This window comes from Tamandua tetradactyla, chromosome 6 (assembly GCF_023851605.1).
Source record: "Tamandua tetradactyla isolate mTamTet1 chromosome 6, mTamTet1.pri, whole genome shotgun sequence".
Lineage (NCBI taxonomy): Eukaryota > Metazoa > Chordata > Mammalia > Pilosa > Myrmecophagidae > Tamandua > Tamandua tetradactyla.
The window spans coordinates 66,708,257-66,731,850 of record NC_135332.1 but is presented as its reverse complement, the minus strand read 5'-3'; the positions used below and the strand labels follow the sequence as shown (position 1 = coordinate 66,731,850).

General features: G+C 38.2%; 1 protein-coding gene across 3 annotated transcripts in view; it reads right to left on the bottom strand.

Moving 5' to 3' along the window:
• Window positions 1–23,594, bottom strand: part of ARHGAP44 (Rho GTPase activating protein 44) — a 207,445-nt gene that overhangs the window by 110,422 nt on the left and 73,429 nt on the right. The window contains exon 1 of one of the 3 annotated variants that reach the window (XM_077166050.1): window positions 17,240–23,379. The exons of the other annotated variants lie outside the window; for them this stretch is intronic. The gene's annotated coding sequence lies outside the window, so the exon portion shown is untranslated. Of the gene's footprint in view, window positions 1–17,239; window positions 23,380–23,594 lie in introns of those variants that run through there. 3 annotated transcript variants of the gene reach the window in all.

Here is a 23,594-nt window from a genome sequence, read left to right as displayed (position 1 = left end):
AAGTGCAAGCAGGCAAACTCCCTATCAGCACAGGTTTTATTTTTTCTTTTTAGTGCCTTTTTAAATATATTTTTCTATATATTTTAACTAGTAGTATTGTTATTTTTATTTATATATTTTTTATGTATTCATATTTTATTGAAATTTTGCTTCTGTTTTAATTTTATGTTGTTATTATTTTTTAAATTATTTTCTCTCCCTTCTGTGGGCACCAGTCTTGAATTCATGACCAACATATCGTGGGATGTCTCCTTCTGGCTTTGAGGCCTATGGCTGCTGAGATGTGGGATTTTTTTCTTCCATATTTTTATTATATTTTTATTTCATTATTATTATTTTAATACAATTTAATTTTTTTTGGTGGGGTACATGGGCTGGGAATTGAGTCCTGGTCTTCTAAGTGGCAGAAGGTCTTCCTGCCGCTGAATGACCCATGTATCCCTGTTTAGCCTTTAATAGATTCTCAGAACTGTACCCCTTACATGAAATCTGGGCCTGGATTTGGTAGGGAATTACTGAAAAATCAACTGTAAGAGAAAACCTCCAGTGCAAAATCAAGTAAATACAAAACTATAGATGAGTGGAGGAAACCAGGTTGCAAAATAACCTTGCTAAGATAATCAACTGCTCCAAACACAACAGAAAATCACACAGCACATGAAGACCCAAACTGAAGTGGCCCGGCCAAATGACCAAATAAAACTTCTGGAGGGGATACAGAATATGGAACAACTACTCAATAATATTCATAAAGAAATAAAAAAGGTTATCAGGAAGACACTACAAGAGCATAAGTAATTTGAAACATTAAACAGAAAAATGGCAGATTTCACAAAGATAAAAGGTACAGTAGACCAAATAAGAAAAATACTAGAGATGCATGATAGCAGATTCAAAGGAGCAGAAGGAAGAATAAGTGAGCCAGAAGACAGAATAACTGAACTAGCAAGTGCAAAAGAACAAATGGCAGGAAAGATGGAAAAAATGGAACCAGAATTTGGGAAATGATGGATAAGAAGAGGCACACAAATATATGAATCTTTGGTGTCCCCGAAGAAGAAGAGTGAAGGGCAGGAAGGTTACTTAAAGATATAATCAGAGAAAAGTTCCCAACCCTTATAAAAGCATAAGTACGCAAATCAAAGAGGCTCAACGAACTAACTCCAAATAGAACAAATCAAATAGGCCTACCCCAAGACACATACCAATCAGACTGTCAATTGTGGGAGAGAAGTAGAAAGTCCTGAAAGCAGGCCTAGAGAAGCAATCTACCACATGCAAGGGAACACACTAAGGCTGACTTTGGGCTACTTAAAAGGCACCATGGGAGCAAGAAAACAGTGGTATCATATATTTAAGATACTAAATGAGACAGGCTTCCAGCCAAGAATTCTTTATCCAGCCAAGTTGTCCTTCAAAATCGAGAGGGAGAGATTAAAATCTTCAAAGACAAACAAAGACTGAGAGAACTAGTCAACAAGAGACCCGCCCTACAAGAAACAGAAAAGGAGTCCTGTCAGTTAAAACAAAAATACAGGAGAGGGAGGTCTGGAGGACAGCACAGAATGAAAGAGTACCAATAACAATATTTTAAAGGATAAAAAAAGAGCGGAGAAAAATACATAGATCTGACAAAAACTAAAGGATAAGATTGTAGATTCAAGAACAGCTTTTATAGTTAATAACTTTGAATGGTAACAGACTAAACAGACCAATTAAAAGATACAGACTGGCAGAATGGATTAAAAATATAATCCATCTGTTTACAAGAAATGCATCTTAGACTCAAGGACAAAAATAGACTGAAAGCAAAAGGATGGAAAAAGATGTTCTATGCAAGCTATAACCAAAGAAAGCAGACGTAGTTATACTAATATCAGATAAAATAGACTTTAAATGTAAAGGCATCATAGGAGACAAAGAAGAATACTACATATTAATAAAAGGGACAATTCACAAAGGGGAAATAACAATCATAAATGTGGACGGTCCCCATCAAGGAGTTCTAAAATACACAAGGCAAAACACTGGTAAAACTGAAGGGAGTTTATAAACGTTTCACCAATAATAGTGATTGACTTCAATACACTACTGTGGTAGTTAGATTCAGTTGTCAACTTGGCCAGGTGAAGACACCTAGTTCTGTTGCTGTGAACATGAGCCAATGGCATGTGAACCTCATCTGTTGCTAATTACATCTGCAGTCGGGCAGGAGGCGTGCCTGCTGCAATGAATGATGTTTGATTTAATTGGCTGGTGCTTAAATTGACAGAGCGCAAGGTAGCAGCCCGAGCAGCTCAGCATACCTTATCTCGGCACTTGCAGCTCAGCCCAGGCCTTTGGAGATGCAGAAAGAAATCACCTTGGGGAAAGTTGTTGGAATCCAGAGACCTGGAGAGAAGGCCAGCAGAGATCACCCTGTGCCTTCCCACGTAAGAAAGAACCTCAGTTGAAAGTTAGCTGCCTTTCCTCTGAAGAACTAACAAAATAAATCCCCTTTTATTAAAAGCCAATCCGTCTCTGGTGTGTTGCATTCCGGCAGTAGCAAACTAGAACAACTACTCTCTAACAACCACACAGAGGATCAACAAGAAACAGAGAGCTTCATCAATGTGATAAATGAATTAGATTTAATAGACATTTATAGATTGTTATGCCCCCAAACACTAGGATATACATTCTTCTCTACTGCTCATGGAACATTCTCCAGGATAGATCATAAGCTGAGACATAATAAGATTGAAATTGTCCAAATCATTTTCTCTCACCACAAAGGAATAAAGCTGGAAATTAATCAACAAAGAAACAGAGCTTTCACAAATATAGGGAAATTAAAAACACACTCCTAAACAATCAGTGGGTCAAAGAAGAAATTGCTAAAGAAGCTGGTAGATAATTAGAGATGAATGAAAATGGAATCAACATATCAAAACCTCATGGGATGCAGCAAAGGCAGTGTTGACAGGGAAATTTATTGCCCTAAATGCCTATATTAAAAAACAAGAAGGGGGGCGGTGCAATGGTGGCTCAGGGGTAGAACTCTCACCTGCCATGATGGAGACTCAGGCTCGATTCCTGGAGCCTGTCCTTGCCAAAAAAAACAAGAAGGGAAAGAAGGGAAGGGGTACAACAGTAGTTCAGTGTTCAGTGGTAGAATTCTTACCTGTCATGCAGGACACCTGAGTTCAACTCCTAGCCATGCAATTCCCCTCTGCCACACCCCCCAATTTTTTTTTCAATAAATGCTGCTGAAATAACAGGATAGTCACATGGGAAAAAAATGAAATTTGACCCCCAACATACATCATACAAAAAAAAAATGTAGCAAAAATCATGAGCTTAACTGTTCACTTGGATAATTCAGAGAAGGAACAGGAAACTACCCCCAAAGTAAATAAAAGAGAAATAACAAAGATTAAAGCAGAAACAAACTGGAAAACAAAAGCATCAATAAAACCAAAAGTTGGTGCTTTGAGAAAATCAACAAAATTGATGGACCCCTAGCTAGACTGACAAAGCACAAAAGAGGGGATGAAATCAGAAATGAGTGGGGTGTTATTACCACAGACCCTAAAGAAATTTTTAAAAATCGTAAGAGAATACTATTAACAATGAAATGCCAACAAACCAGACAACTTAGACAAAATGGACAAATTCCTAGAAACACATGAACTTCCTTTACTAATTCAAAAAAAAAAAAAATAGACGATCTCAATAAACCAATTACAACTAAAGAGATTCAATCAGTCATCAAAAATATTCCCACAAAGAAAAACCCAGGGCCAGATGGCTTCACTTCCTGACCTTAAAGATTACTATATAGCCACAGTGGTCAAAAGAGCTTGGTACGAGCACAAAGATAGAAGTATTGACCAACAGAATCAAATTGAGAGTGCAGAGACAGACCATGAAATCTATAGACAACTGATCTTCAAAAAGCCCCCCAAATCTACTGAACTGGTACAAAACAGTCTTTTCAATAAATAGGCATGGGAGAACTGGACATCAATATCCAAAAGAATGAAAGAGGACCTCTACCTTAAACTCTATATAAAAATTAATTCAAAATAGATTAAAGACCTAAATGTTTAAGAGCCACCACGATAAAACATCTAGTAGAAAATGCAGGGAAACATCTTCAAGATCTGGTAATAGGAGTTAGCTTCTTAAACTATACACCTACAGCACAAGCAGCAAAAGGAAAAACAGATAAATGGGAACTCCTTAAGATAAGAGCTTCTGTGCCTCAAAGGACTTTGCCAAAAAGGTGAGGAGGCAGCCAACTCAAAGGGAGAAAATATTTGGAAACCATATATCAGATAAAGGCTCGATATCCTGTGTATATAAAGAACTCAACAACAAAAGAACAAACAACCGCATTATAAAATGGGCAGAGGATATGAATAGAGACTTTTCTGAAGAGCAAATATAAATGGCTAAAAAGCACATGAAGAAATGCTCATCTTCATTAGCTATAAGGGAAATGCAGATCAAGACAACAATGAGATATCATTTCACACCTATAAGAATGGCTGCTATTAAATGGTAAATGTTGGAGAGGATGTGGAGAAATTGGAACACTTAGGCACTGCTGATGGGGATGTATAATGGGATAGCCACTGTGGAAAACGGTTTGGCGATTGCTCAGAAAACTAAATATTGAGCCGCCCTAAGACCTAGCAATAACAATACTCAGTATATACCTAGAAGAGCTGAAAGTAGTAACACAAATAGACATCTGCACACAATGTTCATGGTGGCACTATTCACAATTGCCAAAAGATGGAAGCTACCTAAGTGTCCATCAACAGGCAAGTGGATAAGCAAAATGTGGTACATACATAAGTTGGAATATTATGCCGCAGTAAGACAAAATGATGTCCTGAAGCACATAACAATGTGGATAAACCTTGACGACATAATGCTGAGTGAAATAAGTCAAGACACAAAGGACAGATACTGTAGGATTTCACTATTATGACTCCAGTAAATGTAATTTCAAGAGGCAACACTGTAGAATATAGGAGACCTAGAGGTACACAGAAGCTGGAGACAGGGGAAAGGCTACCTGAGGAGGTCGAATCTAAATGCAAGGGAATGGAAAGAAGTGATGGTAACTAATAAGTGGGTTTATGAATGACATCACTATATGAAGGTGAATATGACTGAAAGGGGATGTATAGTGCCATGTATTCCACTGATTAAATTTAGAATTATAAATAAGTTCCCTCATGAACTATTTCAAGGGCTCGATAGTGGACATACAGTAGTGGTGTGTGGTAGTTAGATTCAGTTGTCAACTTGGCCAGGTGAAGGCACCTAGTTCTGTTGCTGTGGACATGAGCCAATGGTGCATGAACCTCATCTATTGCTGATTACATCTGCAGTTGGCTAGGAGGCGTGCCTGCTGCAATGAATGATGTTTGATTTAATTGGCTGGTGCTTAAATGAGAGAGCTCAACGTAGCACAGCCCAAGCAGCTCAGCATACCTCACCTCAGCACTTGCAGCTCATTCCAGGCCTTTGGAGATGCAGAAAGAAATCACCCCGGGGAAAGTTGTTGGAACCCAGAGACCTGGAGAGAAGGCCAGCAGAGATCACCCTGTGCCTTCCTGTGTAAGAAAGAACCTCAGTTGAAAGTTAGCTGCCTTTTCTCTGAATAACTAACTAAATAAATCCCCCCCCTTTTTAAAAGCCAATCCATCTCTGGTGTGTTGCATTCTGGCAGCTAGCAAACTAGAACAAGGCGTATGGGGGCAAACTAAAAATGCATGCTATAGCCAATAGTTAACAGGAAGACATCAACAGTACCACAGCACTACCAGGGCAACTAACTGGCGGAGAGGGGCAAGCGATAAGGTATTGTTTTGAGTTGATATTTGGATATTGTGTTTGTGGGTTCTTTGTCATGATGGATCAATGAACATTTCTAAAATTGAGAGTGCTGCTCATTGCCAAGCAAGGATACTGTAAGCCACAGTTTGTTTATTTTGAACATTATCCATGATGCCAATAGATAGAGGAAACTGAAGGGCACAATGACTGAGAAGCACAATGGTGAACTGTGATACATTTATATGATGGAATATGATACAGCTACAAAAAGGAGAGACGTCGAGAGGCACACAACAAACTGAATAAACCTTGGGGACAATGCATTGTGCAAAACAATCCAGAAATAAAAGAACAGATACGCTAAGGTCTCTTTCAGAAAATACTTATATGAAAACTGGAGCCTACATTGTGGGCCTTTATAGCAACCATATTTAATCTGAAGTTGGTTTATTTCTAGATTCTGAGACACTGAGCTATATTTGAATCAGCTGGTATTTCCCTGGAACTTCAAATAATTCTGTGATACCTAAGACTCAGAAATGGAGTGCTGCAGCCCTGAAAGTTAGCATAGCTATATACAGTCACAAGTAACCAAAAAGAGAAATCAGGCATCAGAGTTAAGAAAAAAAATGCAGCCAATCTGGCTGGGTCTAAGGTGAATCCGAATGCAGGGTAAAAGAGATAGTGGATGTACTTGAGACCTTCACCTACTATATGAGACCAAAGACAGGGAGGTTTATTATGTTTACAACCTAATTTCCAGTAACACATAATCTAAATCAACCTGTCTGAATAACTGATTTAAACACCCCAACTCCTGGAGACCAGCATGGAACAAGGCATTGTAATTCTGTATAGCTTACTATAATACCAGATACATCTCAGACTATGGTGGGCCAATAATTAAAAAGTATTGCTAGAGTCCCTTGAGAGTCCAAAAGGAAAAGAATATATATAGTTATATTATTTATATTTATATTTATTATATTTATTAACTATTAAACTTTCCCACTGGGAAGCTCCAGGTACCTCTCAACCATTGGATACTCCCAAGAAAATAGGCCAAGCCCTTGATTTTGAGGCTTGCCCTTATGAAACTTACTTCTGTAGTGGAGAAGCTAAGAATACCTATAATGAGACCTAAGAGTTGCTTCCAGGAAACCTTTTTCTTGTTGCTTAGATGTGGCCTCTTCTCTCTCAGTCCAACTCTACAAGGAAAATCAGTACTGCCGCCCCCTACGTGGGACATGAAATCCAGGGGTGAAAACCGCCCTGACAACGTGGAAAGTGACTTCTTGGGATGAGTCTGGCCCTGGAACTATGGGACTGACAACACCTTCTGGACCAAAAGGGAGAAAATAAATGTAACAAATAAGGCATTAGTGGCCAAGAGAGTTCAAATAGAATCAAGAGGCTATTCTGGAGGCTGCCCTTAAACAAGCTTCAGCTAAATATGCTGATTTCCATGGTTTGCTGAACCCCAACCAACATCACTCCTGTTGACACTTGAGAACACCCAGGGCTCAAACTGAGACTCTATAAAGGTTTCATGCACTACGTCTGCCTTCCTGGAACATGTAATTCCTGGAGATTTCCTAAATTAGATAAAGCCTGAAACGCAGAAGGACCAGACTCTCCAAGATTATCAATTAATTACATCCCCCTATCCTTTAGTGTGGACACTTCTTTTCAACAAGAAAAAGTCAGAACAGGCATTGCCTAAAGGTCTCTATAGACTGGGAGAGGGAACAGAGAGGAAGGAAAAGGTATAACAGAGAAAATAGGAATCAATAAATGAGTATGACTGCTCAATCTCTATATTAACATTTCTTCTAGCTTCCAGTGTTTTGGAGCAGCTAGAAGGAAAACTCTGTGGTGGTGGAAATGTAGCCTACGATAAACTCCCTGAGATCAGTTCTGTAACTACTTGTTGAAGTGTACTTCGAAAATTATTGTTTTTTTTTCTTTCTTTGCTTTGCATGTGCATTGTATTTTACAATAAAAAAAACATTAAAAATAGAACTGAAATACAAGATTACAATAGCATGTAAGTGAAGGAGGGAGGTGGTTAAAGTTAAATATTCTAGTCTTTAGAGGGCTTAACATCATAATTTAGCTTCTTTAGGCCAAAATATTTTGAAAAACATTTATGATAAACATTTCGAGGGTAACCACTAAAAAAAGCAGAAAGTATATATCTTGGAAAGCAGTGGTGGCAAAATAATCAAAATAAGAAATCAAAACCCTAAGAAACCCAATAAAAATTCAATGAATCAAATCAAACAAAGGAAAAAAATGGTGATAGGCAGAAGAGTTACAAACATAAGCAGGAAAACAAAGCACCAAGTAAAATAATAGATACAAGCTCAAATATATCACAAAATATAAATGGACTAAAAAGTTCAGTTAAAGGCTAAAGATGTTCAGCTTAAATATAAAAAAACTAATTATATATTAATTGTAAGGGCTATACCTAGAACACAAAAATAAGGACTGTTGAATACAAAAGGAAAGGAAAACATATATCAAGCTATTTCTAATTAATATTATATTAATGTTGGCCAAAATAGACTGAGGCAAGAAGAATTATTAAGAAGAGAGGATCACAATGTAATCATAAAAAAAGCTTTAGTCATCAAGAAGCTCTGAGATTCTGAATATAATTCTTGGATATACCCCATAAGAATTTTAAAATATGTAAGGCAAAACTGAAACCTCACAGAAACCTGAAAAATTTATCACAATAGAAGATGACAACATTCCTCTTTCAATTACTACAAGGTAAATCAGACAAAAAGTTGAGATACAGAGGCTTTAAAAAACATAAATTAACAAGACATTTAATGGATGTATGGGGAATCCTGAACCTAACAATTAGACAATAAATTCTTCTCATGCATGTGAGAATTCATTTTCAAAATCTATCCACTTATCAGCCTTTAAAGCACATCTCAGCAAATATTGAAGAACAGATGTCAAATAGATGATGTTCTCTAAGCCTAATGCAATTAAGGCTGAAATTGGTAACAAATATGTTAAAATTTGCAAAACCCCAATTTGGAAACTTAAAAACAATTCTAAAGAGCTCATAGGTCATAAAGAAACTGTGTTAGAAATTAAAAATTCTTAAAATTTAAAAATAATGAAAATGCTGTATCTCAAACTTGTTAGATGAAGCAAAGTAATATTTAGCAAAAACACAGAAACCCAAATATTGGGAAAGAAGTGAGGCTGAAAATACATGATACATAAAAATGAATAGAATATGGGTGGGCCACGGTGGCTCAGCAGGCAAGAATGCTTGCCTGCCATGCCAGAGGACCCAGGTTTAATTCCTGGTGCCTGCCCATGTAAAAAAAAAAAAGAATAGAATAAATATCAAGAAATTAGAAGAAAATAATAAACAGACAATTAATAAAATAGAAAGAATCATATAAAATAATCAACAAAGTCAAAGTCAACTCTTTGAAAAGACTAAAAAAATAGCAAACCTCTAAAAGATTTACCCAGAAAAACAAACAAACAAAAAAAAAATGAGAGAGGAAACAGGTCATCAATGAGATAAAATAAAAGAGGACTATATTCAGAGTAATGCAGAGAGCAAAAAGATAAAACCTATACAAAATGGCTAACTATCTGGAAAAATCGATGGCTGAGGGATCATTCCAAATTTCAGAGTGGATGACGAAGAAAGTGACTTATTTGATAAATAATGCTAGGACAGCTCTTTATCCATATGAGACAAAAAGAAATAGGGTTTTTACCCCATAGTAGGCACAAATCCAAGACCCAATGAATTAAAGACTTAAATGTAAAAGGCAAGACATTATATCTTCTTCTAATGAGGAAGAGGGTACCATGGTGTGGTATGGCAATATGATACACAAAATATTCCCACTAGATACTCTTAATCAAATACCTATTGAGGATGAGATGCCAAAGGATACCAGAATCTAGCCAAGTTAACGCATAAAATTAATCATCACTGCCCATCCCTTGTCAAAGTGATGTACAGACACATCTCCTTAAACCATACTTAATCTCCAAATAAAGGCAATAACAAAGTTATACTTCTGCCTAGCATGATACAACAATTCTGTGCACATGTTCTTCTTATCCCAGAAAAGCATGCAAGTCCTTGGGTAATATTTATTCTTCTCCTTAATATCCTGTAACTTAAATACCATGACATGAAAGTGAATGTAAGTTATTTGAAAAAGGATAAGAAACATGAATGCACAAACATATTCATAACAAAATAAGGAAGAAATTCTCATAATCATTTCAGGCTTTCTGCAACAGGTCACATGGCTGTAGCTGGTTTTTATAGCTGCCTCCTTCCACTTTCCATCCCATTGTGCTTTTACCCTCAGCAAGCACATCAAATACAAAGAAAACTAACTACCCAATAAAAGATGAACAGATAATATTCACATTAATGTTAACAATTTATGTTATGGTTATTTTTAGAAAAGGCAAAAAGAAAGGCACAAAAGGGGACTAAATATATGTATAAGAAACATAGTTGCCAAAAGAGGGTGGGTCACAGTGGCTCAGCAGGCAGAGTTCTCGCCTGCCATGCCAGAGACCCAGGTTCTACCTGCCCATGTAAAAAAAAAAAAAGAAAAGAAACGTCAATGATTAACTAGTATATGAAAATGTGGTCATCCTCATTAATAATTAAGAATATGCAAATTAAATCCACAAGGAGATGGATGCTCTTTTGTACCACTAGACTGGCAAAAACCAGAGAAATGGAAACTACTCACTGTTACTATAAATGCAAATTACTAAAACCATTTTAGAAAACAATGTTTCATTATCTTGTACATTTGACACTGTAACTTAGTACCAGAATGAAAAATCTTTTAACAGAACAATACTTACTCTTACTATATTTCATGTGCAATGACATCTACTACACCCACTGGTTTTATTTCACCATCACTAAAGGGTTGGGTTGTACAGTTCAAAGAAGTGCTAACCTAGAAAAACCCTAGCACTTGTTTACTAGGACACGCTGACATCGCATTCATAGTGGGATTTTCTTTTTTGCAAAATCTTAAGAAATTAGAAAAAAAGATTGAAAAAAGTGATTAAGTCACTTAATGATCTTTTACACCGTAATAAACGGTAATGAAAAAAACACATAATGTGTGAATCTTAGAAGTACAATGTTGAGTGAGGGGGGGGAGTTTAATTATGTTACTCTTTTCATAGAGCTCAAAACCAAACACCATTGAACAATATATTGTTTAGCGATAAATATGCAGTAGAATGAAGAGGAAACAAGAGAATGATAAAATAGTGGTCAAGGAAGGAAGGGAGATTGGGTTGGGGGGCACAGCACCAGTGGCTTCAAAAGAATTGGTCATGTTATGCTTCTGTCCTTTTCCTTACTATGTTTCATAACTTATATATGCAATCTATGTATTAAAAAAGAAATAATGTAAAAATTAGCAAAAGTTAAGCATTCTAGTTTAGTACAAAGTGTTAACCACAAAATTTGGATAAATAATAGGAAAAAAACCTATGCCCATTAGCTTCTCTATATTCTGTTGAGGGTTAAAAAAAAAAACAAAAGAACCATTCCTGTAACATTTTCTTTGAAGTTTTTATGCCTAAATATAAGAGTTGAGTTACAGGGAATCCTTATGGCTAGCTAGAACAATTTGCTCACAAATCAATTACATGTTGTGCTGGTTTGAAATGATGTATGTATACTTGAAAAGCCATGTTTTAATCTTAATCCCATTTTGTAAAGGCAGTCGTTTCTTCTAATCCCTATTCAGTATAGTATGTTAGAAAGTAATGAGATCATCTCCCTAGAGATGTGATTTAATCAAGAGTGGTTGTTAAACTAGATTAGGTGACGACATGTCTCCACCCATTTGGGTGGGTCTTGATAAGTTTCTCAAGTCCTATAAAAGAGGAAACATTTTGGAGAATGAGAGATTCAGAGAGAGCAGAGCAGAACGACCTAGCCACGAGAAGCAGACATTCTACCAGCCAGCGGCCTTTGGAGATGAAGAAGGAAAATGTCTCCCAGGGAGCTTCATGAAACAGGAAGCCAGGAGAAGAAGATAGCAGATGATGCCATGTTAGCCATGTGCCCTTCCAGATGAGAAAGGAACACTGAACTTCATCGGCCTTCTTGAAAAAAGGTATCTTTCCCTGAATGCCATAGATTGGACATTTCTATAGACTTGTTTTAATTGGGACATTTTCTAAGCCTTGGAACTATAAACAAGCAACTTATAAAATTCCCCTTTTTAAAAGCCATTCTGTTTCTGGTATATTGCATTCCGGCAGCTAGCAAACTAGAACACATGTGAACTAAAAGAAAATAACCAATAAAAACATTGTAGCTTTTGGGGGGCCAAAAGCTCTCTTCTCTGAAGGAAAAGGATTTTATGCTGGAGACCAACGTGGCTCAAGGTTTGTTCTTGAAAATTAGGGATCACAGCTAATTTGAAAATGGGAAAGATTAAAAGTAATTCTAGAAGTAGGTCCTACCAATTGGGGAAAAGACTCATCAACACTGACCAGGACAGAGCAATGGAATTCCTTTAGCCTAATTTTCCACTCACCTGGGACTCCCTCTGTCTCTCCTAGAGCACTTCAAGAGAGCCTTAAAGACCTGACAAGTGGAAGGGAGGCGGGCTAACTGATGATGCTCATTTCAGGAAGGCTGGTATTTTGGGCCTCATCTTTATAAATAAAAGACAGGGCATCATTCCTTATTAAGATGATAAAAAATGTCCACTACGTTCAAGGAATGAGTCAGTCTGTAGGATGACAGGTACTGTGTAGGTGTCATCTGGGTACAAGCCTTTTTCATTTTATTTTTTGACACCGATATACTTAAGCAAAACAGAGCCTTGGCAAATTGGTCTAAAAATTGTGCATTGTTCTCCTTATGAGCCTCGGAAGAACAATCAACACCACCCACAAAAACCTCAATTGTCACCAATGTCAAACGTTACCTTGTTAGGTCACAGCAGCATTTCCCAAAATACGCTCCATGAAATGAAAAAAGCAGCCTTATGAAATACCCTGTAGGAAAAAGGGTCTGTGAACAAGTAAGTTAGAGAAATACTGAATACTACATTCACCATTAATGGTCTTGATAAAATAGTGAAGGTTCTGAGAAGTCCTGCAGCAAACAAAATGATTTAATTTTGCACAACCCATCCTCAAATTTTTGGAAACATGAAAATATATTTTATGTATCACCAATGAACCACTCCATCCTGGGTGCCAAACATACCTCAGGAAATGCAGAGTTGACGAAAATATCACTACAGTACATCTTGACTGTGAAAATCTGCCCTGACACACTGTCTTGGAGTTCTGGCTGCATTACAAAAAGAAATTTCATTGGAAGGAGAGCCAAATGATGGGTCGTTTCAGCTGCCATTACAGATGCACAAAAACTAAGCAGTGAGGCAGCCTTTAAAGCAGAAAGCAACGAACTTTGTTTTTCGTGAATGAAATAGACTGCTCTAAATTAAGTCATTGCCTTAGTGCACACAAGCAGGAAATACTGGAACCAAGATTCAAAGAACGTCTGTACTCATCCTGCATACCAGTGGTTTCCAAGTGAGGTTCCTGGAGCTAAGCATCAACACTACCTGGGAACTCGTTAGAAATGCAACTTCTCAGTTCCCACCTCTGACCTACCGAACAAGATATTTGGGGAATGGTGTCTAGCAGTCTGTGCTTTAACAAGCCCTCCGGGTGATTTCTGATTCATGTTAAGAACCACTGGCTTAAGGAGTAAATTCGGAGATCCCCGCTCTGGAGACTCTGCCACTCTCAGTCCACAAACTCATCTCTTCAAAGTCCCCCATATTTTCCCAGTTCTTCTACCTCCAACCATCCCCTGGTCTCCACCCCATGTCCCTCCAGTCCTGCCCTGCTCTGTATAATCTATGCTCAAGGATCACCTAACTTTTCCCTGTTACCTACATAAGCCCTTTTGGGACTCACATAAACTTCTGCACCCAATAGAATACTGTGCCAAAGAAGGTACTCTATAAATGCCTATTAAAATGGAGAATACATCTTGAGAGTATTATATCTTGATACAAGTAGGTGTAACTGCTTTCCCTACCCTGACAGGACTTATGGTGACAGACCCTGTTAACTGGTTCCCCCAAAGCCAGTCTCTACCCCTTCTTCTTGCTACAAAGAGTAGAAGACCAAATATTGCCCCAGTCCCCCTGAAACTGGGAGTGTCTATGTGATTCAGTTCTAGCCCATGAGACAAAAGCAGAAGTGTGTTGCAGGATCATCCAGGAAAGCTTTGCTCCCCTGATTAAAGTAAATAGGACAACTATTAAGTGCTTTCTCTTCTTTCAAGTTTGAACATAGTTATGATGGCATGAGTAACAGCAGTCACTTGTGACCATGAGGGAATGGCAAAGAGAAATGCAGAGATGTAAAACCTGGCATTATTGAGTCACTGATCCAACTACAATAATCACTTACACCTGAAGTTATTTTTAAGGGAAACAAACACTTTCAAAAGTCATTTAACACTGAAAAGTATAAAAATTGCTGAAAGAAATTAAAGACCCAAATAAAAGAAAAGATAATCAGTGTTCATGGATTAAAAGACTTAATATTGTCAAGATATTTAAATTACTCAAAGTGATTTGCAGTTTCAATGTAATCCCAATCAAAATATCAGCAGCTTTTTTTTTTTTCCACAAATGGAAAAGCCAAACCTCAAATTCAAATGAAATAGCTAGGGTCCCAAAACCATGTTGAAAAGAACAACGAAGTTAGAGGACTCACTCGTTCCAATTTCAAAACTTACTATAAAGCTACGGTAAACAAAACAGTGTGGTACTGGCGTAAGGACAGACATACAGACCAATGGAACCAAATTGAGAGCTCAGATATAAACCCATACATCTGTGTCTGACTGATTTTCGACAAGGGTGCTGAGCCCACTCTTGAACCAATGATGCTGGGAAAACTGGATATCCATACACAAAAGAATGATGGGAGATCCCTACCTCACACCATTAAAAATGAGCTCCAAATGGATCAACAACCTAAACATAAATGCTAAACCCATAAAACTTTTATAAGATAATATAAGAGGAAGTTTTCAGGAACTTGTATTAGGCAATTGATTATTAGCTATGACATCAAAAGCATTAGCAACAAAACAAAAAAATAAACTGGACTGCATCAGATTAAAAAATTATTTGCATCACTGAACATTACCAAGAATATGAAAAGACAACCAACTGAAGGGGGAAATATTTGGAAATCATATCTCTGATAAGGGTTTAATATCTAGAAGATTAAAACTCAACAAGAAAGAACTAAAACTCAACAAGAAAAAGACACTAAAATGGGCAAAGGGCTTGAATAGGCATTTCTCTATCAAAGAAGATATACAAATGGCCAATAAACACATGAAAAGATGTTCATCCTTAGCCATTAGCCCAATCAAAGCCACAATGAGAATTTACTTCACACTTAACTACAATGGTTATTGTTTTAAAAATGAAAAATAACAAGTGTTGGGAGGATGTGGAGTCTTGTATATTGCCGATGGAAATGTAAAATGGTGCAACCACTGTGGAAAAGTTTGGGGGTTCCTCAAAAAGTTAAACACACAATTACCATATGACCCAGCAATTCCACTTTCAAGTTCATATCACAAATAACTGAAAAGCAGAGACTCAGACAGATATTTATGCAACAATTTTCATAGCAAGATAATTCACAATAGCCAGAAGATGGAAACAACTCAATTCTCCATTTTCAGATGAATACACAAACAAAATGTGGTATATCCATACAATGGAATACCACTGAGCCATAAAATGGTATTTTATACAAAATGTGGTATATCCATACAATGGAATACCACTGAGCCATAAAATAAAGTTCTGATCATGCTACAACATGGATGAACCTTGAAAACGTAATGCTGAGTGAAAAAAAGTCAGATACTAAAAGACAAATATTGTATGAATCCACTTATATATCCACCTATATCTAGAATAAGCAAATTCAGAGAGGCAGAAATTTAAGTTTATCAGGGAATAGAGGGAAAAGGGGATGGAGAGTTAATGCTTAACGAGTAAGGACTTTCTCTTTTTGGTGATAAAGTTTTAGTAATGGAAGTACTACACTGCAAAAATAATTGATGCCAGTGAATTATATAGTTAAAATAAGCGTAATGGAAAATTTTGTTATATGTGTTAGCACAATAAAAACAATTTAGGAGTTTTTTTTTTTTTTTTTTTTTAGTCATCCTAACTGAATTTTCTATTACTATGCATTCCTAGCTCAATATACTGGGTACAGAGGGTCCCATTCCAAGACAAACTTTTTTATGAGAAAAAGAATTATACTTATTTGATGTTCCTGAAACTGCCCAATAGTGCCCCAGTTTTAGTCCATTAGAGCAATTAAACTTTCCTGGAAGTGCTTCACATAACGCTAAACATCGAATGGTGATTTGGATAATCTCTGAGAGAGCCTACCTAGAGGAGGTGGATTTGGCAGGTACTGAAAAGTGGGCAAGAGCTGACTGGGTAGAAAATATGGGAGAAGGTCAGAAATGGCAGAGCAACCACCAACAGCTATATCTTAGCAGTAAAGAAAGACTATCAAATAAAGAGAACTAAGTCAATGAAAAGAAAATTACCCTAATTGAGAATTAAGGGTTACCTGGGGTTCTATGGATGGGTGAAGGAGAAAGAGAGGGAGGAGGACAGAGAGGGAGGGGGAAGGGAAAAGAAGGGAGAGGAGAAGAAAGAGAAGGAAGGAAGGGGGGAAAGAGGAAGAGCAGAATAAACATATTATCTAGGGATGTGGAAGTAAACCACCAGAGAAACTAATAGCAGAAGTTATTAAAAGGAATGCCTCCAGACGAGCAATCATTACAGAAAGGTCTATGGACATCTATGGTTTATTGTATCTTTTTTCTCCATCCCTTTATTGCATTACTATTCTGAGGAAAATCCAAAGGGATTTGGATTTTAACAGGGAATCTGTTAAATAAATGGAGTCACATATATAATTTTTTAAAATGAAGACAGTAAAGAGGGGTTGGTTACAAACCAGTATGCATAGTAAAAAAGCTATATATATGTATATTCAGAAGAAAATACGTTCAAGTATATTTTTAAATGTTAATAACCACCCACCTGTTAGTCCCTTGCTGTTTTAAATTTACTAATACTTCTACAATGAATAGTACATGTATAGCAAAATAATATGAACTAGAGTATTTTGTATGCCACATGTGATATAGTAATAAACTGACTTGTAAATAGCATATTTTTATATTGCTAAAGCTGATCAAATGACAAAATTTGAAAGAGGAGTTTTTAAAATATTGAATATATTTTATATTCTCTCCAAAACTTACTCTTCCCTTAGTCCCCAAATGGAATGTTTCCATGCTCTAAAATACCCCGGAATTATTTTTTAATCCCCAAAACACATTCTCCCGATTCTTCATTGCTCTACTTTAGCCTTTCCAGTAATATGAATCTTCCCCAAGGGTGCTTTCTAGCCCCAAGGTTAATTCTTCCTTCTCAAAATGAAGATGTTTAAACCACAATGCCTTGGCAGTTTATTAAAGTAAACTTTAAAATATGCATTCGTTGTGTCCCTCAGAAATGTTAAACTCCTTGAGGATAAGAATGAATGAATATATATTATTTTAAAAGTCTTTTTTTTTTTAAATCTCACAATGTACTGTACAAAGCACAGGCTTGTAAAGAGCAGGCTTTTCCCATGATTTCAGAAGCACTTGGGGATGTGGCAGTGTTGGATTTGGTTGTCCTAGTTGTGTCTCATCTCTGGAGCACACTGCTGACCTCTCATCTCTGTCCCCTCTTTGTCATGATGTCACTGGGACCTTTGTGATTATCAGAGCTGATCCTAACATGATCTTGGAGCTGCAGACTGAACTAAGAATGTTATTCCTGTGCTCATGGTTTGGGCTCCTTATTGGTCAGAGACCACGGCCATATCTGGTGATTGATTCCACAGGATCTGCTGCCTAAACCGATATTAGGGACTAAATACCCTGAGAATGAAACAGATCCCACATCTTCCTTCAAAGCATTGCACTTAGTATCTCTGGAATGAAGATTCTCTGCAGAGGATTTGAGGCATGATTCTCTCTGGAGCATAAGAGTGGATTCTATGACTTTGCCAGGGTCTATTCTCTGGCCCATGGCTCAGGGCACAGCTTTAAAAGTAAGCCTGCAACCCAGGCCAACACATCCAAGGCACAAGAATGTGAAACAGAAAACGACAAAATATCCTGGCACATAATTCCTACATGACTTGCAAATTTTACCTAGGGAAGGCTGCCCAGGTTCCAATAAGCTGGACCATGAGATAATTCATTACTACCAGAGAAGAAACAGGATCACAAATATGGGCTTACTTTTCACTCACTTCCTGCCCTTGACATTTCCAGCAGGGAAGGGGTGATGGTTAAGTTCATGTCGAATCTGTCTGGCCAGGTGACAGTGTCCAACTGTTTGGTTGAGCAAGCACTGGCCTGACTTACTGGGAGGATATTCTGTGGGTTTAACTCATCAGTAAATTGACCGCATCTATGGCTGATTGCATCTGCAATCAACTGAGGAGAGTGCTTTCAACAATGAGAGAGGTTTCCCCTAATCAGCTGGAGGCCTTAAAGGAGAAGTGAAGGGAGAATTTCCATCTTGACTTCATCAGAGTTCTCTGCTTGCAACCTGCCCCACAAAATTTGAACTTATCCATCCCCATAGTTATATGAGCCAATTTCTATTAAAAATATCCTATTTACTAAGAGATAGATAGATCTCCTGTTGTCCTATCGGTCCTATTTCCCTAGACAACTAATACAGCAAGGCTATGAAAGTCCAATAAAATGTGATTTTGTTAGGAAGGTTTACCACCATGATAAGGAGGTCCCACCTAGACAAAACGCTGCTGCCAGGGCCCCGCAACCTTTCTTTTGTGGTCCTTTTCCTGTCCCCCAGAATTCCTTCTGGCAACTGCTCTATTTTCTAGTTCCCTATTAAACTGCCATCTTGTGGCCAAGAGGTGGCCTTTCTAAACCACTTCTCCCACCTTCTCTGATCACACATTCCCTCTGGGAAACTCAACTCATCTGGAGGCCACACTCTAAAGACTCACTTGGCAGATGCCCAGCCCTCAATTAAGCCAGCCAGCCCGTGGTCTAGGTGGATGCAGTGGGGTGCTAATGCAAAGGCAGTCAAGATGATTTCAAGGCTAGGGTTAATGGGGGACAATTTTTCCAAGCAAGGAAAGTTTGCAAAATCTCTGCTTGAGGTTAAAAAAATTCAAGGTTCACAATAAGAGATAGACCTGCTGCAATTTACAGGCTGAGAATCAGTTTAGTTACCCAGGAGAAGAGATAAGAACCCCAATTTGATTCATAAAAGAATTTCCCATCCCTAAAGTCATAATTAAACCTATTTTTCCCTTATATCTCAGTAATAAATTATGTTCTCCCACCAGGCTCTTTTACTCACTCCTTCCCTGTTCCATGAGACAAGACATCCAGAACAAGTTTATTTTTTTCCAGTGTCCCTCTCCCATCTCCAAGTCCCATGGCCTCAATGAGTAATAAGCTATGAGTAATAAACTCTAGAGCCTTCATGTGTGAACCTTGCAAACAAATGGTAACTGGGCTTGACAAAATTTTTTTTATTTCAACATTTTTGTTCCAAAAATACACAGACACTGTTCTACAGTCTTATTTTACCTTCCAGTGCTGCTTATGAGACATCTATTGGTCTAATTGTTTTAGTCTGGCCTGTCCAGATGTGTAAAATTTTCTCTTATCTATACAATTCTACTATTTTGTCAGGAATTTTTTTGTCTGGACATATAACTTGAAATATTTATTAGCCCTGTGCAACTTCCCAAGTCAGAGAACTTTTCTTCTACTCTTTATGTAACTTTTATTTCTCTTCTACCTGGTTCTTTTTCTCCTCTGGTTACACCAGTTGCTCATGTTAAGTCTCCAGGGTCTGTCTTCTGCGTTTTCTATCTTTTCCTTCAAGTTTTCTACCTATAAATGTTTTTGCTCTGTGGGTGGAGGAATTTGCTTGCCTTGATCTTCCAAAATACCAGTTATGTTCTCAACGGTGCTCACTTTTTAGTGCATCTAAAAATAGTTTTTGTAATGTGGCAATAATGCTTTTAGTTTGATCAGGTTTTTTATGTATTTATCTTGCTTTTCATTAAAGACGTCCTCTGTTTCTTTCTTCAGTTGAACAGCAGCCATATCTTCTGATTTAGAGTTTAACTCAGAACTTCAGGTTATTAAGATCGCATGCGTGTGCGGTGATATTTCTCTGCCTACTCACCTTTATGGGTGGCCCTGGTACCCACATGGGTTAGGATGCTGATGTTGAGTAGTGGAATAAGAGCACACGTAAAAGGCATGGCTTCTTAGAGGCTGGTCTTGAAGGAGTGAGCTGAAGTACTGGAAAGGGGCTGGAAGCAAACACTAACCATTCCCCAAACACCAGTCAAGAAATGACTCAGCCCTCTGATGAAATTCTCATTGGATCTCTTGTGTTCAAAGTATCAAACAGCTTGAAGAGGGATCAGCCTATACCACTCTGGCCTCTCAAGTCACACCAGCTGCCAAACAAACACGTAAAACACTAAGCCCAGCACGGTCTCTCAATTCGAGGTGTCCTAGGGGAGCTCTGAGCCTCAGACACAAGCGCCAAGGTTCTGTACTGTGGCAGACTGCATCTTCCAAGATGGCTCCAGCAGTATGTCTAGTCCCATATACCTGCACGGTGACTTTTTTTACTGCTCCATCAATGAGGAAGTCTATTTCCCTTCCCTTGCACCTGGGAAGGCCTTAGGGTCTGCCTCATCAAATAAAATGTGACACAAATGACAAGGTTAGCTCATATGGACACTCACTCCTGGACCCCACTGCCATGATGTGAGAAAAGCCATGTGTGGACTGGCCAGGGGGGTGTCTCGGCCAATAGCTTCAGTTGAGTCCCTAGTTGGCACCCAGCACAGACTGATGGACAGGTAAGTGAGCAAGTCTTCAATGAGTCTAGTCTCAGCATCCGAACCATCATAGCTGACATCGAGTGAAACAGAAATGAATGTTCTCCTCTGAGCTCTGTCCAAACAGCAGATTCATGAAGAAAATAAATGTTATTGTTATTTTAAGCCACTAGCTTGGGAATGTTTTTTTTTGCACATTATTAGATAACCAGAACAACCACCATTTTAATTCTTCACTGCACTTGTTCACAGAGGAAATCAAAGAACATGTATTCGGACAATGTTTTCCCTAGAATCCTCTAGGATTTATACTTTGATGCGAAATTTTCATAGTTCGTAAGGATTCAGGGCTGTTTCCAGTTCTTTCCTTCATCTTACAGAGGGTGGCTTTGAGAAGATTGTAGAAACATCTACTTCTTTGGTACTAACATAATTGTCAGTGAGAGCTAAAATGTGAGGAAATTGGCATGATACAATAATCGTATTTTATAAAAATACACTTAGCAAAAGAAGTCAAGTTAAAATGTTATGTCACTTTTCAGGCTGAGACTTCCAAATATCTTGAGTTATCTCAGTGAATGACATGAGATCTTATAAATTTCAGGAGAAAATACTCTTAAGAGAATTCACTTAACTAGGTCAAGGAATTTGAGAAATGTGGTTGTAATGGGGTTAGCAATCAGAAGTCCTTGGTTCTCAATAGGCTGTTTCAAACAATAAGCTGTCCATTCTCCAGTGAAGCTGCTCAGCTACCCCGGGCCTCAGTTCTCTCATCTGTTAAATGAGGAAATTAGGTGCAATGACCTTTAGAAGGATTCTGACAGCTTGGTCATTCCAGAGAAGTTTAATGAATATTCATGTGTAGACACCAAGTACATACTGTCCGCCCCAACCCCATCATTTCACAGATGAATAAACTGATGAGAACCTAAGAGATTGATGGGTGAGTGAGACATTAGGATGCAGGGGAAAGGAAGAAACAGAATTTCCAACACTGGAATAAGATGCCCCCATGAAATTCAGCTCATGACATATAAATCCAGATGTCCTCAATATATAGCTGTACCCTATATTCCAAAGAAAAATAACAGAGTGCTTCATCATGCCCCACAGGCTTGATCTTCGCTACTAACCTCAGAGGGAGATGAGTAATGATGGTCGCAGGGAGCTGACTGGCTCAAAGACTGAAAAGTCTGAGGGTAGGGCAGGCTTCAGTGACTCCAAGATCACATCAGAACATGGCCTTGCTCTCAACTCACTTCTTGGGTCTGCTTTCTTTGATGTGGGCTCCATTCTTTGGCAGCCTCTCCCCCTCATAGTCACATAATGGCTGCCAGCTTCTCCGTGTTTAAACCCAATCTTCTCAGAAATCCCAACAGAAAGAGACTGTTCTCCCAACCTACCCAAAGTCCCAGAATTGCTCTCATCAACTGGTAGACAGAATAATGGTCCTCCCCCTCCCCGAGATGCCTACATCCTAATCCCTAGACCCCGTGAATGTGTTACGTTACACGGCACAAAGGACCTCACAAATGCAATCATGGACCTTGAGAAGGAAGGTGATCCTGGTGGGTCCAACGCAACGCAAGGGTCTTTAAAAGTGAAAGAGGAGGCAGAAAAGGGGGTCCCAGAGAGATGTGATGAAAAGAGAAAGTCACGGGAACATGATATGAGAAGGACCCAACTCACCACGGCTGGCTTTATAGATGGAGCAAGGAAGCCAAGGAAATGTGGGCAGCCTCTCGGAGCTAGAAAACGCGTGGAAACTAACTCCCTTCTAGAGCCTCCAGAAAGGAATGCAGCCCTGCCGACATAGCCCAGTGAGACCTGTGTCAGATGTCTAACCTGCAGGGCTACAAGATAAAGTCGTGTTGTTTTAAAGCCACCACATTTGCGGTGATTTATTACAGCAACAACAGGAAACTGATTCGCTGACTCATCGGTTCAGATTGGTACACCTGCTATACCTGAACCAATGAGTCTTGTCCAGACCCAAATCACTTCCCACCCCTAAATCTGACGTTGAGATCAATCCCATACGAGTGGGGAAAGTGTGGCTCCTTGAAGAAAATCAGGGGGTTATAAACAGAAGAAGAGGGGATGGAAAATAAACAAGAGAAAAAAATTTTAAAAGACATCCAGTCTATATGAGGACAAATGGGAGGGCCAGAAGAAACTCTGACAGTATCCAAGATACTGGATGTGCTGAAAAGAAAACTTAAGCTACAGGTACACTGCAGCTACAATACTGTTTTCCTCCAAAAGTCACATTAGTGCAAGAAAGATGAAATACAAATTGAACAGCAGGGCCCATGGATGGATTTTGTTGAATAACAAGACTGGATTTTCTGGACAGTCATTTGACAAGAGACAAAGTATATTTTGCAAACACTAGAGAGAATGCCTTTAACAAGAGCCTTGCTAACCTGATCAGAAAATCTTTAAAGTGTAAACTAGAGGGAAAAGAAGGAAAAAAACAGCCATATGATATAGTACAAATGGAAAATACAAAAAGTAGCACATATGAATTAAGAAAATCAAGAATAGGAAATCTCAGGGAAGTATTGAGAGAATAAAAGACAAGAGTCAGGTAATTGCTTTAGACTCTGGGTTCCAACCCAAAATATGGGTAGTAAGGCATCCTCAGAATCTTAAGTGAGGATGAGGATATAATTTTCTGTCTCTGAGCAGATTCGATAGGATAATAGATTTCA